This window comes from Moschus berezovskii, chromosome 7 (assembly GCF_049115385.1).
Source record: "Moschus berezovskii isolate FMDL1 chromosome 7, NW_MosBer_1.0, whole genome shotgun sequence".
Classification (NCBI taxonomy): Eukaryota; Metazoa; Chordata; class Mammalia; order Artiodactyla; family Moschidae; genus Moschus; species Moschus berezovskii.
Window position 1 is genome coordinate 62457747 of NC_142466.1, and position 19910 is coordinate 62477656.

Consider the following 19910-nt stretch of genomic DNA (forward strand, 5'->3'; position numbering starts at 1 on the left):
TCATCTGGGAAAAAAGAAAATTGGAAATACACACACATTTACACACATGCACACACACACATTGAATTTAATTGGAAATACACACACTCACACATATTTACATACATGTGAACGTGCACACACAAACACACTGAACTTAATATGAAAGCCCTTAAACAATTTGTATTTTAAACTCAAAAGGATTTCAATTAGCTGTTGACACAACACCTGTAAAATAACCCGAGATGCAAGTCTTAGGGAGCACTGTTATCTATTAGCACTGCTTATTCCTTTATATTCCATTTTATTCTTGTGTGGGTCTCTACTGGTTTAGGATATCAGAAATGGAGAGAAAAATTGAGTGATACTCCAGTTGTTTTCCACCAGAAAATATTGTTCTCCAACTTTGATTACTAAAATCACCTGGGGATTTGGTAAAACTTACAACTTCAGACCCACCTCCTTCAACCAGCCTCCTCCTCTGTGTTCTTCCTTGTCTCTCCAGATAAGGATGATACACACTGAAGTTTGGTACCACCAGTCTAGAAGAAAAGAGTTGTTGCTCATCCTCCACTTGATATTGTTGCAAATCTAATCTTCACCCTTCAGTTTGGTTTGGGGAAAGAATATCACCACTGCTAACACTTACAAATAGAAAGAAACATAGAGGACAATATTTGTTGTTAAACCAGGAGACAGAGACTATTTGATACAGCATGGGTTAGGCAAATGTTAAATCAAAATTCTACAAGAAAGCAGCATGTTCAAACTACATTATTGCCTTGTACTTATTCATTAATGCATTAAACATACATTTAATGATGGAAGACAGAGAAATAAACCAGTCATTACAGAGAAGTAAGTGATAAAAGGGAATACAGAGGGGATATAAGTGATAAACCATCTAAGTTTGCCTCTGTTTTTTAAGAAATCCTTCATAGGGAAGGAACATTTTCATTGAGGTCCACCACTCATGTTTACTTTGTAGCTTTGCCAGAATCAAAGAATTCAAAGTATTCCTTGTTTGTTTTATCTTAATAACTGTCATAAATGATTGGAAATAAAGCATCAGTTCAGTTCAGTCGCTTAGTCGTGTCCGACTCTTTGCGACCCCATGAATCACAGCACGCCGGGCCTCCCTGTCCATCACCAACTCCCGGAGTTCACTCAAACTCAGGTCCATCGAGTCGGTGATGCCATCCAGCCATCTCATTCTCTGCCGTCCCCGTCTCCTCCTACCCCCAATCCCTCCTAGCATCAGACTCTTTTCCAGTGAGTCAACTCGTCGCATGAGGTGGCCAAAGTATTGGAGTTTCAGCTTTAGCATCAGTCCTTCCAATGAACACCCAGGATTGATCTCTTTTAGAATGGACTGGTTGGATTTCCTTGCAGTCCAAGGGACTCTCAAGAGTCTTCTCCAGCACCACAGTTCAAAAGCATCGATTCTTCGGCGATCAGCTTTCTTCACAGTCCAACTCTCACATCCATACATGACCACGGGAAAAACCATAGCCTTGACTTGACGGACCTTGGTTGGCAAAGTAATGTCTCTGCTTTTTAATATGCTATCTAGGCTGGTCATAACTTTCCTTCCAAGGAGCAAATGTCTTTTAATTTCATGGCTGCAATCAGCATCCAAAGTGATTTTGGAGCCCAAAAAAATAAAGTCTGACACTGTTTCCACTGTTTCCCCATCTATTTCCCATGAAGTGACGGGACCAGATGCCATGATCTTCATTTTCTGAATGTTGAGCTTCAAGCCAACCTTTCACTCTCCTCTTTCACTTTCATCAAAAGGCCTTTGAGTTCCTCTTCACTTTCTGCCATAAGCCATTTCAGATATGCAGATGATACCACCCTTATGGAAATAAAGCATAGTATTTCCCATTTTAATTGTGCTTTTGGATAAACCATTAGACTTTGTCAAATGGCTCAGAAAACTTTGACATCTTGAATTGGAAGCATGTAAATGATCATTTCAAAATCAGTGTTGCTTTTCTACGTTCCATCTCAGAATTGGTCTACTCCCCACTGTTGGTCATGTTGTTTGAATACAACCAGGAGCCAAGCCAAGTAGAAAAGTGTTATAGCGTAGAAACTGAGTTTCAATGTTTTTGATCATGAGAGAATCTTTAATTACAATACCTGTTATAATAAAGCAGGTTTGTTTCAAAGTAGTTCTAGATCTGAAAGATGCTTTGACAACCAGGCCCTCATAAGTTAACACAATGACCCTGTCATTAACTCTCTCCCACTCCATCACCCATCCACTCCCTGCATCTCTCATATACTCACAGGAACTGCAGATCTGGACCAGCACCAGTCCAGACTACAAATACACTCCAATTGAATAGAAGGATGAGGGAGAAAATTTTAGAGCCACGACTAAAGGTTTTCTTGTGTCATCTTTCCTCTGGTACAAAGTGTTCCTCTTACTACAACACAGAAAATATAAAATGTGATGGAGCATGTCACTGAATAAAATAAGCTAACTCCTACTATAAAAATTAAAACATAGTGTGTGTGTGCATGTGTGCAAATGTGTGTGAGTGTGTGAGTATTTCCAATCTTTTTTCCAGATGGAAACTTATGTGGATTCTGACTATGTAAACCATAATAAAACTCCAGTGCTTCTTTAAAAAATTTCAGAAGAGTGAATAAGCCACTGGACTTGAAGTCAAGGGACCAATATTTAGAGCCCTATATAGCTATTTATTATATGTTATGTTAAACAAGTAACTAAGACTCTTCAGCATTGTCTCCTTATCTATTTCAAGAAAATCTTTAAAAGCATCTGTAAAATTATGCTCAACCATACCTCCTTTGCAGATTTAAAAGTTTATCAAATTAAATAATATATGTGAAAGTACCTAGGGCTATAGCTAGCACATATTAGAAGTCTCATAAGTTATTGTAAACATTAAATTTATTTTTCCAAAGTGTTTTTTATTGTTGTAATAGAATAAACAATTTTCAGGACTCACATGAGAACTGAAGGGTACCACTTTTGGTTCTTTATTATGGGGAAGAATGAGACATAAATGGTTGTTCACTCAACAAATATTTGTTGAGAGCTTATGTGCTAGGAATTAGTCTAAGTGCTTAAGATTCACCAGTGAATACAAAAGGCAAATACTTTTGCCATCATGGAGCTTATATCTAGTGAGTAGCCAGATGTTGTCTTTTTTGGTCCTCTTCAGAACCTCTAATCAACACAAAACATACATGTGCAAGCACACACACACACACAATACTCTTTGTGACTGTTGTAAAGAAATGTTTCTTTTGCTCTTGCCAAAAAATGTAAACACCCATGTACAGAGATGCCATATAAGATGATATACATTGACTATACGATGTGAGCTGTGGCCTTGTCCAATTCGGTGTCCATGATTTTACATAAAAGGAAGACTCTTTAACTAACTTCTGGCCTTAATGATAGTCTCCATCAGGATTCATGCTCTTCAAGGACTAACCAATGAAAATGAAGATTGAAATTTATTTTGTTAATGCCTTCAGTTCAGTTTAGTCGCTCAGTCGTGTCCGAAAAGTTGCCCTTGTACTCCAAAGGGAATTTTCTTAGATCTTACAGATAGTTTCTTGGGAATATGATCTAGTCCTAGACTGGCATTGGGATATCTCAGAGTCTGTTCAAAAGGCCCACTGTACCTCACAGAGAGGACTAGGGGATCACTCTGTTCTTAGCTGCTGAGAAGGGAGTAAGCCAGAATTCAAGATGTGTTGATCATCAGCAAGTGACTTTTATATGAGAAATCCTCAGCAATGAGAGGAATGAGGGCATGGTCTCTGAAGAACTCACAAAATATTTCATTAGAACAAAAGTCACATTTTATTTTTTAAATTTATTTCATTGAAGTATAGTCAGTTTACAATGTATTAATTTCCACTGTACACCAGAGTGATTCAGTTATATATACATACATTCTTTTTCATATTCTCTTCCCTTATGGTTTATCTCAGGATACTGAATGTAGTTCCCTGTGCTACACAGTAGGACCTTGTTGTTTATCCATTCTATATATATATTTGTTTGCATCTGCTAATCCCAAACTCCCATTCCAAGCCCCACCCCCACACCTCTCTCCCCTTCTCAACCACAAATCTGTTCTCTATGTCTGTAAGTCTGATTCTATTTCATAGATGAGTTCATTTGTATAATATGTTAGATTAAGTATATAAGTGATACCATATAATATGTGTCTTTCAAGAGTCACATTTTAATATCTGTTGAGCTTAGAAATTGTTGACCCAGGGTTAAAGTGATAGTACTGCCTCGTTGTAGCGTTTAGTTCTGACTTCTTAAATCTTTTCCTATCTGATGAGCCAATCCTCATTAGCAACATAGAAAAGGAAAAGTAGGTACACTAGATTGAAAGGAGAGAAGCTGACCACAATCTTGGTGGACAAGAGGCTTCTAGTGTAAACAGACAGGAGTGGAGGAGGGGAGAAGAGTTTTTGATTTCAAGTCATGGTTGAACTGTTAACTTTAAATCAAGATGGATTTTATGATACTGCTAAGGACTGAATGTTGTAGCCCTCCCCAAATTCATATGTTGAATGTGATAGTATTTGGAGATGGGCCTTTGGAAGGTAATCAGGTTTTAAGGGTGGAGCCTTCATGATGGAATTAGTGCCCTAAGAAGAAGAGACAGGAGACATCTTGATTCTTACCTCTGTTCTTTGCCATATGAGGATATAAGGAGATAACCTTCTGCAAACCAGGAACAGTGACTTCACCAAACACCTGATCTGCTGGCATCTTGATCCTGGCCTTCCCAGTTTCCAGAATTGCAAGAATTAAATGTGTCCTGTTTAAAGCTACCCAATCTATGATATCTTTAGTATAGCAGCTCAAACAGACCAAGACAGTTACTCAATTGAGACTGTGTCTGATAACAGAAAGTGACTGGAGAACACTCTGGATTACCCAAGAGTGACTAGTTAGGGAATGTCTGAATTTTTATTCAGGAGTAAAAATCACTAACCCCACAGAGCAGTTAGGAAGACAATAGGAGTAAAAATAAAGAATCCTTAAGGACTACATCGTATGGATTACACTTTACTCAAATCAAGATGACAGTGTTTGGATTCATTTACCATCCACAGTGGCAAGGTCTACATCAGCTCTGGAAGGAGAAGAACATGCCCCGTTTTTCCAAGTCTAACAGGGAGATTACACCTATCCCTTTTTCTGCAGAGTTTTGGGAGGACTTTTAATGCTGGTGAAATTTTCCGTGAAGTATTTGAGAACTTTAGATAAACGTGAGGAAGATGGATGAATGAAGATAGTAGTTAGCTAATAGGACTCAAAGTTTCCGTGAGTCATTGATGATGTGCTGAAACACCTTCTGGGGTGCTCCATTGCTATCTTGGCTTTATGCATACACCTCTTTCATTGAGATCCAAGGTTTCGGGTTAAATCATATTACTGATAAATCCAGAATGCTTCCTAGGCTGAGCCAAACTACACAAGAGTTTGACATATTGGTACTATCGTTTCTTCAGCATTAAGATCTTTTCCGTGCCATCCATATAATGTGATTACAAGGGCCAAAAGATAGGATTTCTTACATGACAGATTATCTTTTTATCTCATGCTGAAACTTGACATTTCCATGACAAGGAATAGTCATTTATTCCATGGTTAGAGACAAGGTTTACTTGATATGTCACCATGTTGACACAAAGACACTCTAAATTGTAAATATCAGAACATTTCCTAAGAATAGACCTGGGAATAATTGTGAGATAATCAAAAGTGCTGTAGGTAGAAAGAGAAATACTGGCCTGAGGAAAACAGCAAAACTTCCTCTTCCTCTCACTTCGGCTTTGAACTCCATCTATGTGTGAGGAGAATTGTGAGGATGAAGCTTGCAGACGCTTTTATCATTTTTGGTCACTGAATTACAAAGTACATACTTTGGCAACCAAAGATACTATGTTGTGAAGTTTAGATTCTTTGGCATCATAAAGATGGTAGACTTCTTTATTCAGTCTAACACCCTTTGAAATATTTCCCAAGCATCTAACTTTTAAACTGCTAGACTCTGCTATCACTATCTTCTCACACTTTAGAGTCTTGTCAAAACTGGACTTCAGGGATTTCAAGTCAGTGAAATGATTTCTGGCATAAATGGCCAGATGTGAATGATCGGTGAAAGTTTGATTTTAGTCAGTCTCTAAAAACCCAAAGTGTTGACTTTCCTCTGACCAGCTCTTTTTATTGCAACATGGCATTGTTTTCTTTGACTCACTCTGAATCCTTTTTTTGTATAGTGAAAAATACTGTTATTCTTAACTACTGTTATAGTACAATTCATATGCTATTTATACATGATAAAAATAACTAATTCTTAATTACTATACTCCTAGGAGATCTGACACAAGCAGAATGTTTTCAGCTAAAAAAAAGTGAATATTGTCTTAAGAATTGCTTTTATATTATTCTATTTTTCAAAAGCATAATATTACAATTAAAGGTTTTTTTAATGAAAAATATTATTTTTGGAGGATTGACTCAGAGTCGTTTATTTCCAAGTGTATGAGAGAGTAAAGTTTTAGTACAAATGAATTAAATATTTTGAAAATTGCTGGTTTGATAAAGATGTTTATTTCCAGCAGACTGTGCCAGAATCTCTCAGGTAGATAAACCAGCAAACGGTACATATGGTTGATGGATGAGAAATGATAATACATCTTCCTCTTATGAGTCAGATTTTCTCCCTGAGAGACAAGATGTGGTAGGGACAGTCCCTGGCAATGCCATTGTCATGATCCCCAAAACTTACTACAGATACAGCCTTTGAGCAGCCAAGTTAAGGAAAAGGAATACTAGAAAGAACTAACAAAGGATACACGTATCAATCTAAAATCATTAAGTTTCTCATGTTATTCCTTCTCTGAGCAACAGCTTTTCCCCATGATTTCACACTGCCCTGCATCCTTTTAATATCCTGTACCACCACTCTCTTTCCTCATTGGCCTGTATTCAGAAATTATCTATCCCAGACACACACTTAATGGAAATTTGTGTTCCCATGTTGGAGATGACCCAGCACAGAAGTTTCTGAAAACTCTCAAATATCCAATCCTTATAGTCATATTCTAGAAATAATGGAGGAAAGACTTATATACCAGTATTTTTAAACAGTGCTTTGAGATTTTAAAATACACATATTTCCGGCTTCTCTTTAATACATTTATGGTTTGTTGATAATGGACTTGTGTTTCCATCTTGCAACAATAATCAGGAAGGAAACGAAGCCTGCATTTTTTAAGCTGAGCGCTCCTGGTTTTTTGGTAGTCAGTGACTCTCAGTCTAGGGTATTTTGTTCTTGGGGTATCTGGCAGTGTCTGAGACTTTTTTGACTGTCGCAGCTCAGGGTGGGGTATGCTACCCTCACTAGTGAGTGGAGGATAAAGATTCCATTAAACATCCTGCAATGTACAGGGCAGCCTCCAAGAATATAGAATTACCAGCTCCAAATATCAAGGATATTGAGTTGGAGAAACTCTATCATAGTCCCTGTTTGGTCCACTTCACGTAGGTTACCTGCCCACCACCCTTGTAGACATTTGGCTTTATAATTTTTGATAAGTGAAATCATCTCTATATAGAACATTAACAATCAGAAAAGACCTTCAGAACTGCATCAAATCCCCCATTATTCCTAACCCATCAAATCCCCCATTATTCGTATATCTGAAATATAGGGAAATGAGCTTCAGTCAACCTTGAGATAGACTGAAGTCCAATCAAAGTAATTTACTTAATTTGAGGTTTTTACTCTTCATTTTTATTTCATTTTTTATTGAAGTATATTTGATTTACAATGTTATGTTAGTCTCATGATACAGTGTGACTAACAGTGATTCAAAGCTATATATATGTACATGATTCAGTTACCTATATATGTATCTGTGTATGTATTTATATATCTGTGTGTGTGTGTTTGTGTATATATATATATATGTGTGTGAGTATGTATACTTTTGGAATCTTTTCTTTTATAGGTTATTACAAAATACTGAGTATACTTCCCTGAGATATATAGTAGGTCGTTGTTGGTAATCTATTTTATATATAGTAGTGTATATATGTTAATCCCAACTTCCTAATTTATTTCTCCCTACTCCTCTGCTCTTTGGCAACTATAAATTTGTTTTCTATGTCTGTAAATCTCTTTCTATGTTATAAATAAATTCATTTGTATCCTTTTTTCTTTCAACTCCCCATATAAGTGGCATCATATATTTGTCTTTCTCTGTCTGACTTGCTTCATTTAGTATGAAAATCTCTAGGTCCATCCATGTTGCTGCAGATGGCATTATTTCATTGTTTTTTATGGATGAGTAATATTCCATTATATATATATACCAGATCTTTATTCATTCATCTGTCGATGAACATTTAGGTTGCTTCCATATTTTGGCTACTGTAAATAGAAGTGCTATGAACATTGGAGCACATGTATCTTTTTAAGTTATAGTTCATACCCAGGAGTAGAGTTTCAGGATCATATGGTAATTCAATTTTTAGTTTTTTGAGGAACCTCAGCATATTGTTGTCCTTAGTGGCTGTACCAATTTACATGCCCACCAATAGTATAGGATGATTTCTTTTTCTTCACATCTTCTCCAGAATTTATTTTTTGTAGACTTTTTGTTGATGGCCATTCTGACTGGAATAAGGTGATACCTCATTGTAGTTTTGATCTGCATTTCTCTGTTAGCAATGTTGAACATTTTTTCATGTGCCTGTTGGCCATCTGTGTGTCTTCTTTGGAGAAACAATACTGTTACTAATTGGATTACTAATTATTAAGTCACATGAGACAGATACTTGGAGGCAGGGCAGGGAAAAGTCTTTCCTACTTTGATCATCATCTTGCCCATCACTCTCATGTGAAAGAACAGTTGAGCAGGCCTAGCTGACAAGTTGCCAAATTTCTAAACTTGGCTTTCCCTAGGAATTCATTACTGTTCAGAATATTTTAATATGTTAACTATATTCCATGTACTTTTTCTTTGCTTGAAATTCATATATTACTATTTGGTTTTGTTAGTGGAAAAAAACAATCAAGTCACAAATGCACACATATTCTATACAAATAAACATATAGAAATCTAACAAACTAAGTTTGCTCAAGGCTTAACTTTAAATTCTTCCTAAACAAAAGAATATTCTTTGGAAGAGTTAAAAAAAGAAGAGGAGACTAATTCATGCTCCATTCTTATCAGTGACCATCTTATTGTCTAGCAGTTGCCTTGATAAATTTTGCAACTTGTTCAGTTCAGTTCAGTCACTCAATCGTGTCCGACTCTTTGCGACCCCATGAATCACAGCACGCCAGGCCTCCCTGTCCATCACCAACTCCCGGAGTTCACTCAAACCCATGTCCATCGAGTCGGTGATGCCATCCAGCCATCTCATTCTCTGTCGTCCCCTTCTCCTCCCGCCCCCAAACCTTCCCAGCATCAGAGTCTTTTCCAGTGAGTCAACTCATCGCATGAGGTGGCCAAAGTATTGGAGTTTCAGCTTTAGCATCAGTCCTTCCAGTGAACACCCAGGATTGATCTCCTTTAGAATGGACTGGTTGGATCTCTTTGTAGCCCAAGTGCTGGTTGCCAAATGGAGGACAATTTTCTTGTCAGACATTTCTACTGAAAGGCAAGATATTTTTAATCTTCTAAAAACTTTATATGCATTTGGATAAACAAAGCAGTCCTAAAATGCATATTCAGTGTTTTCTTTCAGTAGTTGTATTTTATTGAATATATGATGCTTTTCTGGAGATAATGATAACTTTCTGGAGTAAGAATCCAGAGTTTAATTTAGCTTTGAGGAGGACAGCGAACAAGTAAAGAAAATTAAGAGTGGTCTGTGACACAGTTCTCACTGTGTGTTAAATCAGCCTTAAGGCTTCATCAAAGCATATTTGATGAGCGACGGTCAGAAGGCAGATACAAGCCACTGGAATCAGAGGGCTCTGTGGATGTTTTCACAGTTCTCAGTTGTGTTCATGAAGCTCTGCTTGATTAAACCACCTTACTGATAATATAATTCCCTTATCACACTCTTTTCCATAATCGGGTAATAAACTAGTTATTAACAGAACCAGCAAAAATGAATCATGAATGAATACACAACAAAATAGTGTAATTCACTGAATCTTAAGCACAATTTCTGTATGTTTGGTTGGAATATGGACTTTGGAGTAAGAAATAAGTGTGTTAAAAAATCTCTCTTTCTTACACTCACTTTGAACGAGTTATTTAACATATTTGAGGCTTAATTTCTCCATCTATAAACACCTCCATTTTACTGTGAGTTTCAAACAGAACACTGCAGGAAAAGCATGTAGTTTATTTCCTGGTGCAACACAGATATTCAATAAATTCTAGCCATTTTATTGTTATTGTTTAGTGGGATAACAAGTATAAAAAGATGGCAAGTAATTCTGAAAATTGTTAATCCTTTTTGCTTTCAAGAGACTCTAAGCTTCTTAATTTATGCCTTTTAGAACTATTTTATCTGTTAGCAATAATAGGCACTGACAAAAGACAAACTAAAAATTTATTTCTGGCTTTCCTCCTGAGGTCACCCCATTTCCAGGCGCTGCAGCTAACCCTTGGGTACCGTGGTCATCACAAATTAAGGTTCTTGTGACACTGGTAATGTTGCTTTGAAAGCTCCTACCCTTCATTAGCATTTTACTTTAGCTTCTTCCTGTTTTTATCTTCTGAAGTCTTTCCTGGACCTCCTGACCCAGGTCACATTTAGGGTATCAGTGTTAACCCAAGTGAGTTACACTGAGATGCTACCAATGGTGTAAGTCAAGGATCCTTGGATTTCTGGTGAACAGCCTTTATTGAATTCATTTGTATAGAATAGATTATAATTGTTTAAAATTATTTGCTTATTTAGTGTTCAAAATGTCTGAGAACTCTGTACAAATTCATATTTTTTGCCATATTTGAGTATTTTTAACAAATAAAGATGTATGTCATCTACTGTTTAATGTTTTAAGTCTTCATTCTATTAAAAATTCTTAATAAACAAATCCTATATATCGTGAATTTCTTAAAGAAGTTTATAATCTAGTTTAATCTCTTTAAACTTTATTTTCTTCCTATTTAAAACAAGGAAATGGAGGGACTTCCTTGGCAATCCAATGCTTACAACTCCACACTTGCAATGCAGGGGGTATAGGTCTGATCTCTGGTTGGGGAACTAGGATCCCACGTGCACATGGTATGGCAATAAATAAGCTATCAAAAAGAAAAGGAAATTGAAGCCAATTTCTCTAAGATCTGTTCTAATTCCAAGACTACATAGTATAGTTACATGTTAAAGCTGTTATATAATAAAGCAGTCAGAGTAGAACCTGTCTCATAGGATGTACTTAATAAATATTTGTTGAATGTTGAATAACTAATATATGTAGCTTAATATAGGAAGTATCTCCTAAAAACTAAGTTGGATTAATGATCCAAGTGAACGGTTATTATTAAGTCCCTTTATCACTGCTCATAAAGATTAAGGTTTTTTGTTTAAATATTTTTCATAATAAATTATTAACTTAGTAAAGACTTCGATCCTTCACCAAAGTATAAATCTATTTTTTAAAAATCAGTGAAGTAAATGGGGTATGACTTTGTGAGAAATGCAAAATGAAAATTCAGATTTCCTATTAAGTATTAAAGATATGACAAGTGCTTATTTCAACTTTTTTCCCAAAACAGTAGTCAACAAGAGAAAATAGATTTGCAAAAAGAAGACAGAAACCCATAAGGACAAATAGAATAAAATGAGAGAACCGCATATGAAAGATGTCAACACAATTTTGAAAGCTCAAAGACAGAAGGATAACTGAAGCAACATGAAGGTCAGGTGCTATGGAGAGGGAGCCTTAGCAAAAGAGCGGAAAACCAACAAGCTCATTTGTGCCACACAAGTATGGGAGCTCAGACATCAACCCTCTAAGTGCCTTGGAAGAATAGGAGTGTAAGTAAGACTATAAATAGAGAAATTAGTTTGAAAAATATATAAGAAGTAGTTAAACACCTAAACCAGGATGGCTTCTTGGATCTGCAACCTGTGCACTTGCACAGGGTTAAGAAACAGCTTAATCCTCTTCTGCTGCCATCTTGAAATTCTTAATAACTTTTGAACAATTGACCCCACGTTTTCATTTTGCATTAGCCCTGCAAATTAAGTAACAGTACAGTCTAAATCCCCTTTCCTAATCTCACACAGCCGAGCACATCTCCCTCCTCTGCCCCAGCATAAGACTGAACCGGAGGTTCTGTTCGGGAACATGGAGCACAGCCGAAAACAGAAGACTAAATAAAGGTTACATAGAAAACAGTGATATTACCAGCTCATTTCCTCCACTAGGCACAGAAAATGCAGCAGCTAAGGTTAAACTCCAAAGCAGAGGTTTGCTAGATTCTTCTCAGAGGAAACTGAGAGAACGGTTTGAAATTTCTCAGTTAAATAAACAGCTCTTGTTGGATCACCTGGTAAGTCCTGACCATAGATACCGAGCTTCTAATCAACCCTTTAGTGTCTCAGATATAAACAGGAGAGCTGAGGATCACCAGAGATTTGAGGAAAGCCTCTAAGCCCAAGAATACTGGAGTGGGTAGCCTATCCCTTCTCCAGAGGATCTTCCCGACCCAAGAATCGAACCAGGGTCTCCTGCATTGCAGCTGGATTCTTTACCAACTGAGCTATCAGGGAAGCCCCTTCAGAAACACAATAATTAAAGTAACAAAAAGTAAGAGAGAACTCTGAGGAATCACAACACTAATGCACCAAAAGATAAAATTATATTATAAAATATTGGTACTATCTTAGAGAGATACAAGAAGTTATTGTGGTAATAAAAAAAGAATAGTAGTTTTTTTTTTTTTTTAAAGAGTGCTGAGAAAATAAAAAGGAACTATTGAAATTAAATATATATAGGATAAATAAAAATTCATCAAAACTTATGGAAGATACTAGACTATTTGTTCAACCAAAAAGTCAACCAAATAAAAGGGATGAGAAAGGAGACATAAAATATAAGTAAATGAAAGGATCTGTGCAGAATTTTCAAAATCTAAATAATAGAAAAAGAAAATAAACAGAAATAAAGAAGAAAAGAAATAATAGTCATACTAAACATTCCAAAGTCAAAAGCCATAAATTCTCAGATTGAAAATGTCCATTCAGTCAGCATATCATTTAAAAATTTCAGAATACAATAGCTAAAGATAAAAGGCTAAATATATCCAAAGAAGAAAAAATTGAAACGTCACAAAATATTAAGAATCAGTAGGACACTGGATTTCTCAAAAGTAAAATTGAAAGATAAAATGTAATGATTAAACACCTTTGAATTCTAAGGGAAAGAGGTTTTTAGCCTAGAATCCTCATGGAGTCAAACTATTAACCTAATTTAGGGGTATAAAAACTACATTTTTAAGATATGCAGATTCTTAAGAAGTGCTGTTCATATGCACCATTTATTAGTAACCAGCTGGAAAATTTACTAAACAAAATGATATAATAAATCAAAGAGGAAACATTCTATTCAAGGAACAAAACATATAATTTGAGACAATGAAGTAAAATCCAAAACACAAAACAATAAGGTAAAATCCTTCAACTTTGACTGTGAACCAGGATAAAAGAGCAAAAGGATCAAACTGAAGCAAGAATATGGATATATTTCAAGGAAAAATAATAGAATGTTAAAAAAGAGATTGATGTTTGGGAATATATTACGTGAAGTATTACATTTCTAAATTCTCTAAAGAGAATTTATGAATAACAAGTGCTTAGATAACAGAGAAAATGAAAGAGCAAGTCAGTAACTCCAGGAAAAACAAAAAGTGTACCTAGAAATAGATTCATTGTACTTTACATGGTTCAGACATAAATAACATTCATAGAGCCATAACCATATTCTGTTCAGTTCAGTTCAGTTCAGTTCAGTCACTCTTTGCGACCCCATGAATCGCAGCACGCCAGGCCTCCCAGAGTTCACTCAAACTCATGTCCATTGAGTCAGTGATGCCATCCAGCCATCTCATCCTCTGTTGTCCCCTTCTCCTCCTGCCCCCAATCCTTCCCAGCTTCAGAGTCTTTTCCAATGAGTCAACTCTTTGCATAAGGAGGCCAAAGTATTGGAGTTTCAGCTTTAGCATCAGTCCTTCCAATGAACACCCAGGACTGTCTCCTTTAGGATGGACTGGTTGGATCTCCTTGCAGACCAAGGGACTCTCAAGAGTCTTCTCCAACACCACAGTTCAAAAGCATCAATTCTTCGGCACTCAGCTTTCTTCACAGTCCAACTCTCACATCCATACATGACCACTGGAAAAACCATAGCCTTGACTAGACGGACTTTTGTTGGCAAAGCATAGACTATTTATTTATGTAAATTGTGATGTAAATGCATTAGGAGTGTGATAGGAACTTATGTATTCTTTTCAAGGTAGTGGGTGTGGTGGGGGGACTGGTCAATGTCAACAGGTAATATCTGAAATGAAATTTAAAAATTAAAACACTACTTAGAAATATGCTAAGGGATTAAAAGTGAAAGTGAAGTTGCTCAGTCGTGTCTGACTCTTTTCGATCCCATGGACTGTAGCCTACCAGCCTCCTCCGTCCATGGAATTTTCCAAGCAAAAATACCGGAGTGGGTTGCCATTTCCTTCTACAGGAGATCTTCCCGACCCAGGGATTGAACCCGGGTTTTCTGCATTGTAGGCAGACACTTTACCGTCTGAGCTCCCAGGTAAGTCCACTAAGCAATTTAAAAAATGCTAAAAGATTAATGGTCACCTGCTAGAGACAAGAATCAGACTGAAGAGGAGTTAAAAGTGCTATTTTTGTTATGAACCTTTGTAAAGTCACAGACATTTCAGACTATGCTCATGTATTTTCTCATTCAAAAAAATAAATGAAAAGCATACATCTGATTCACATATACTTGCAAAATACTATTATAATTCTTAGTTAATCCCTAACTAGTAGTAATGACTGAAATAATGGAAACTTCAAGAGACACAAATAGATTATTCTAGTTGGCAGCATAAGCAAAATGCTATGACTAAATGAATTCATCATTATTTCATTTCATAAATAAATCTTTAGCACAACTATTTATAAAGCATTTGACATTGTAAAACATCAGCATATTCTCAGAATGGGGATAGGCTGAACATTTTAGGATACCAAAGTGACAAGTGGATCTAAACTAGTGAAGGAAGATTTCCTCCTGGCCCAGGAATTATAATCCAAATCTCAGAATTCCCTGAGAAAGAAAGTAGACACAGGAGGAGCAAACGTGTCAATGGGGCATAAAAAATGGTTTTAGTAATGACTGGGGACAGTGACAAGAGAAAAGGAAATTCAAAACATGACTAAAGTGAGAAACAGAAGGGAAAGGAAACCAAGAGAATTATAAATGACAGGTGCCTTAATCAGATAACCTTAAACTAGTAATTTCAGACTGATTTGTAAGGGAAAATAAACACACCAAGTACTCCGGGAAAGTATGATGTCGGACCATTCAGACAGCAGCCTCTGGAGAGGTGTTAAGTTTGCCTTGGGATGCAGGTCTACTAGAGTATGGCCCTGGCAGGAAAGGCTCTTATCTCCACCTCAACTTCTAGCAGAGCCCTCTCAATTTGCACACTAGGTTTCCAGATAAGAAAGAGTTTTGCTTGAACAAATTGCTGCAAGGCTGGAAATGAAGTTTGAAAAGTACTCACATACCGAAATCTTTTATTTTACAAATATAGAAATAAGGGCCTTGTAAGTAGTCAATTACCCAAGGTAAAAAAAAAATTCTGTTGGAAGAATTAGAACCAGGAGCTGGCTTCCTAAAAGCTAATTAATTTGCTTTCTCCTACACCAATAATCCTAGAAAAATTTCCTTTCTGAAAGTAAATGTATTTAATTAAGTGATATGTTAATTATTTCATTGTCTAACAAATCTTAAGAAAATATATAATGCAGAACATAAGATACCTATGAACCCCTACAAATGAGCACCCCAAATTGAACTCTATTCAGATACTATAACATTTAATTTGGGTTTTAACTTTTATTTTTTTGGTATGTCATTCCATTTTATCTGTCTACTCTATGCGCTGCTCTGTTAAATAAGAGTTAATTACTTGGTTGCAAATGCTACAGCTTGATGATTCATAAAAGTAAAGCATTTTCTCTTTCATACTTATCGTACCATGAGGTTTGCAGGATCATAGTTCCCCAATGAGGGATGGAACCTATGCTCCCTGCAGTGAAAGCATAGAATTCTAACCACTCTACCGTCAGGGAAGACCTCAGGCTGCTTCTATTCCTTCTTTCTCCTTCTCTCCTCCCTTCTCTCCTCTAAACAACTGCCTTTGCTCCCAGATGCTCTCTGCTTAACGTATTCTGGTCTTCCTTTCACGGACAGAACAACATGACAAAAGGATGTAAGATCATTTCCTGCTCACTTTCTCTGCAAAAATGTCTGTGATTCTTTAAACTAGAAATGTTTTACTCTTTTTCAAAATATTATTTTATTTTTAATTGGAGGATAATTATAATATTGTGATGGTTTATGCCATATATCAACATGAAATGTTTTACTCTTAACAACCATAATTATGTCACCCCCTGCAGCTAACTTTAAGCTCACAATTTTGACGATCTAAGCAAATAAGTTAATTTGCATAAAGGAGTTCAGTTCAGTTCAGTCGCTCAGTCGTGTCCAACTCTCCACAACCCCATGAATCACAGCACGCCAGGCCTCCCTGTCCATCACCAACTCCCGGAGTTCACTCAAACTCATGTCCACAGAGTCGGCGATGCCATCCAGCCATCTCATTCTCTGTCGTCCCCTTCTCCTCCCGCCCCCAACCTTTCCCAGCATCAGAGTCTTTTCCAGTGAGTCAACTCATCGCATGAGGTGGCCAAAGTATTGGAGTTTCAGCTTTAGCATCAGTCCTTCCAATGAACACCCAGGATTGATCTCCTTTAGAATGGACTGGTTGGATCTCCTTGAAGTCCAAGGGACTCTCAAGAGTCTTCTCCAACACCACAGTTCAAAAGCATCAATTCTTCGGCGATCAGCTTTCTTCACAGTCCAACTCTCACATCCATACATGACCACGGGAAAAACCATAGCCTTGACTAGACAGACCTTTGTTGGCAAAGTAATTTCTCTGCTTTTTAAAATACTATCAAGGTTGGTCATAACTTTCCTTCCAAGGAGTAAGCGTCTTTTAATTTCATGGCTGCAATCAGCATCTGCAGTGATTTTGGAGCCCCCAAAAATAAAGTCTGACACTGTTTCCACTGTTTTTCCATCAAATAATCCAAATAAGTAATTGCTACTCTGTCAAAGATCTTTGGTAGAAATATCACTTCTATTACTTCCCTCCCCCATTTTTAATATTTTAAAAATACAGTTAAAACATAACAGGCCATTTTAGAAAGCCTTCTTTTACATAGGATCCTCTTTACAAGGGAGTTGTCATGTGTTTAAATGGAGGTACTAAGTAATTATATCTCAGAGGTTAAAGTGTCTGCCTGCAATGCGGGAGACCTGGGTTTCATTCCTGGGTCGGGAAGATCACCTGGAGAAGGAAATGGCAATCCAGTCCAGTATTCTTGCCTGGAGAATCCCATGGACGGAGGAGCCTTGTGGGCTACAGTTCACAGGGTCGCAAAGAGTCAGAAATGACTGAGCAACTTCACTTCTTCCACTTCAAGTAATTATATTGATTGTAGCATGAGAACAGGATAAAGAATTTGACAAAATGATGAGCATTCTATATTAAAGTTCTTCATGCTATCGTAAATAAGTTATGTGGTATCAAGTGAAGAAGCAATATCAGAACCACCTAAAAGTCGTTAGGTACCTTGAGCTTGTGCTGGTTAGATTTGTTCTTGTGTTCTACCTTGGAAAAGATATTAAGTCACAAATCTATTTGGAGATGGGCTGGTATAATTCTAGGAGTTTATAGCTGAACTGATAACCTGATTAAAGCAGTTGAAAGGATGACCAATAAATCTGTGGTTTGTACCCTGATTATGCTGAAAAGTGGTGATAGTTAATTGTGCTATGTCTTAAGTCAGAAGGACATGGGTAGGGTTTTAACAAAGTATTATCTTCCAAAGAAGAGTTTTTTCCAAAGAAATTTACAATATTAATAAGTGATAATTAAGTTGTAAACAGCAATATGTAGGACAGTATTTCCTGAATTTGTATTCGGCTCCTTTTAATAGCATAAATTTTTCAAGGCTTGTTTGGTGACTTGGAAAAAATCAAAAATTATTTCCTTAAACAATGAAAATATGGGCAGCTGTCACTAATGTGTGTAGTAACATCAATAAACTAATAAATTTAATAGCACAGCCTGTGTTTGAGGAAAAGAACTTTTGTTATAAGCTGTAAACTTTGCACTGATTAAGATTCAGGTTTATTCTGTTTGTTAACATCACAGGGGCATCCCTCTTCTTGTTATTTCTAAATTACCTACTGTGCAACTGTGCTTGGAACTTTGTGGTCCTTTTTAAACTAATTTCTTTTCTGCCTATCAGTCAGGGTTCAATCAGAGAAGCAGAACCACTAGGGATTTGTTGCCGGGACTAGATCTTACACGACTGTGGCAACTGATTAAGCCGTCTCTGTATGGCAGTTGTCCTTGCTTCTGATACCAGAGCTTGAGGTCTACAGGGCTGCCTTAACAAAGTAGCACAAAGCAGGTGGCTTAAAATCAAAATGTTATTAGCCCATGGTTCTAGAGGCTAGAAGTCTGAAATCAAGCTGTTGGTATGTTTGATTCCTTTTCAGAGGTTTCTGGGAGTTGGTATAGTGATCTTTGGCATCCCTTGGCTTATATTGGGTTGGCCAAGAAGTTTGTTGGCCAGCTCAATAGATGTATCACTTCAATCCTACACCCTCACACAGTGTTCTCCCTGTGTGTCTTTACACAATCTTCCTTCTGAGCATGTCTCCATGTCCAACCCCCGCCCCCCCGCCACCGTATAAGGACACCAGTCCTATTATGTTAGGGTTTACCATAACCACTTCCTTTTCACTTGATTATCTCTGCAAAGACCCCTTTTCCAAATAGGGTCACAATGCGAGGTATTCAGGATAATGACTTTAATGTCTCCTTCTTGGGAGGCATACAATTCAACCCATAAGAGTAGGGTAGAGCAAGGACAAACTGGGATCCACAAGCATGAGCTGGAATCCACAGAGTTGGTCTAAAACCATGCCATTTCTCACTGACTCTGACTTTGATGGTGTGGAAATCCTGCAGGAAAAGATGGTATGCTTCATCATGGAGCAAAATCCTCACCTGGTAGAACCTGCCTGCTACACCACACCGATAAAGTGAGTTTACTCAACTAAACAAGAATGTGTAAGCTACAAAATAGCTGTGTCTTTGCTTCTTCCCACCAAATCTCATACAAGAATCTTTCTGATAGCCTACCTTGGCCAGAAACCTACAAGATAGGAAATTCTGGAAATTGTAGTTCATTTAGCCAAGTTGACACATAAGGAAGCCACCACACTAAAGACTTTACATACAAATATTGTATAGTTGATTATCCAAATGAAGGTAATTAAGGAAATAAGCTATTCTCAAGCTTGTATGCCATACCCCTCCCCACCCCTAATTCAGACATGGGAAAGGTATTTTATCTCCTAATGAGGTTTTCATTTTTACTACTAATAAAAATACATATATATCAATAACTCAAAAAGTTTCAACAGATAATAGTTTAATTTGCTTTTGTGTCATCAGCTGTATAGCGAGCAATAACAGATCTGAAGCCCTTCAAGCCTTAAGGTTGATGTTCTTAAGGTTTTGTTCAGTTGCATTAGGTGAATTTGGAAACAAACAAC